This window comes from Lactuca sativa, chromosome 1 (genome assembly GCF_002870075.4).
Source record: "Lactuca sativa cultivar Salinas chromosome 1, Lsat_Salinas_v11, whole genome shotgun sequence".
NCBI classification, from domain to species: Eukaryota; Viridiplantae; Streptophyta; class Magnoliopsida; order Asterales; family Asteraceae; genus Lactuca; species Lactuca sativa.
In genome coordinates, this window is record NC_056623.2 from 73,387,524 (window position 1) to 73,389,584 (window position 2,061).

General features: G+C 39.1%; 1 pseudogene; it reads right to left on the bottom strand.

Annotated features, from left to right (window-relative positions):
- Window positions 1-387: 387 nt before the first annotated feature.
- On the bottom strand, window positions 388-1,638 carry LOC128127512 (glutamate receptor 2.2-like; annotated as a pseudogene).
- Between the last annotated feature and the right edge of the window lie 423 nt (window positions 1,639-2,061).

Consider the following 2,061-nt stretch of genomic DNA (forward strand, 5'->3'; position numbering starts at 1 on the left):
CCTAGACCAAGGTATGATGAGAATGTAGTTTTGACCATTCTACCCTTGTATTGGAGTTGATGTTTATGGAATCCAAGTTCTTGATTCCTGAATTTGATTTCCCTTGACCCTCCTTACAGATCCGTAGAAAATTCAGAAGAGCCGCCACATATCTCAAGCACACGGTACCATCATGAGTGACAATGGGAATGATCATGTGGAAGATTGTTGTTGCGATCAAGGAGAGATCAGAAGAAGGATACATTGCAATGACTGTTTTGAGGTAAAGGATCACATTGATGATTGCATCAACACTTTCACTTGTTAATGCTTTAGCATAGGCCTCAGGTGAATATAGTTTCTCAATTTTTGGGCCACCAAAGTTCAGTTTGTTAAAGACAAGTCCTCCTAATGGGGAAACACCCAGGAATCCGACATATTTGTTATGGGATCAACAGTCAGTTGTAACAAATTCCGGAATGTGGCAAAATCTGGAACCAGAATCCTCAGCTTCTTGTCATTGGTTTGTAACATCCTACGCTTTGGTGAAGTTTCAGACCCGCCCAGCCATATGATACTTTCCAGGCCATGATTAGAAAAAGAATTTGATTTTCCAATTTCCTTCACAAACTCACCACCATTAGCCATCATCCAGAATCCAACCCTCCTATCACCCTTACCAATCACATTTACAACTTCCATGGCTTTGGAGATGGTTCTCCATTCAGAAGCTTGAATTCACCACCTAAACTTTGGAAGTTGAGTCTTAACATCTCATCCAAAAGTGATGTGCCAACGATATCCAACTCTTTCGAAACAAATTCATTAGTTTTTACCCACTCGACAATAGTGGCTAGCGTGTAAACTGCATCATATGCCCATATCCCATAAGAATCTACCTCCTTAAACTCCTTAAAAGGGTTTAAAGCATAATGTTCCTCCCTCCATTTTGAAGCAAAGTTGTGAAGCTTTCTTGATGCTGGAAAATACGATCTGAAACCCACAGCTCCCTGCATCGATTTGATTGCTTCAGCATCCATGGAATTCAACAAGTTGGTAGTCTTACTAGTTATGATCCACATGTATCCTTCACCCATCATGCCCAACTCTTTTGCCCTGGAAAAAAGATGGGTTGTTAGAGAAGGCTGTGTGTGGACGACAAACACCATGGTTTGCATGGTTTGAAGCTTGTGAAGGTCTTCCCTGACTTGTTCTTTGCTGGCAGAGGTCGAAATTAGGCTAGTATGCTTAACTTGTATGCGTTTCTCTTGAAATGAACTAAACATATAAGCAGCCATTTCTCTTCCATCTGTAGTGTCCTCACAGATAACAATCACGTTCTCGGCCTCAAATGATTCAACCATGGCAGCAATGCCTTTGAACTGAGTGGTTTCATCTTCTGCAATTCGAAGAAAGTAAGGATTCTGATTCGAAAAGGGAGTTGTTGAAAATGAAAGAATGGGCACATTGGCTTTGTCTCCTAAAACCTCCAAGAATCTTGCTTGGGCTGTTGATTCTGGACCTATTATCGCTTTCACTTTATGACCTTTTCTTATCCTTTTAAGTAATAAATCTTGTAATATATTATCTAAAACTTAGGAGTAAAAGTATAGGAAATCCCTAATGAATTTCTTTGATTTGTGTAGCTTACATGGCCATGTGTATACGAATTTATCATCATATATTTCAATAACTATATAAAAAATTTGATGTCACAGGATCAAGAACAGGAAATTATACCAAAATCAGTATGCCTTCTGCAACCAGTATGTACAAATTATGGTTTTATATCCTTGTAGAGTTGTAGGCACATGTTACTGATCACATTTACACATTTAGTAAAGTTTGGATGTTATCTTTTTCAGGCTTTTAACAGCCCCGACTACTCCTCTCTTCCCTTCACTGGAATCTGAATCACATAAAATATTCATGAATCAGAATGGAGATTCTAAAGATCATCATCCAAATGCCCCAAAATTTAGAGTAAGAACCACTATTAATGAAGGTATTCTACTGGGCTAGGATGCTTGTTGTTTGGATATGGAGCCATGGAAGAACTTGGACCCTTCCGTGTTAACAGTG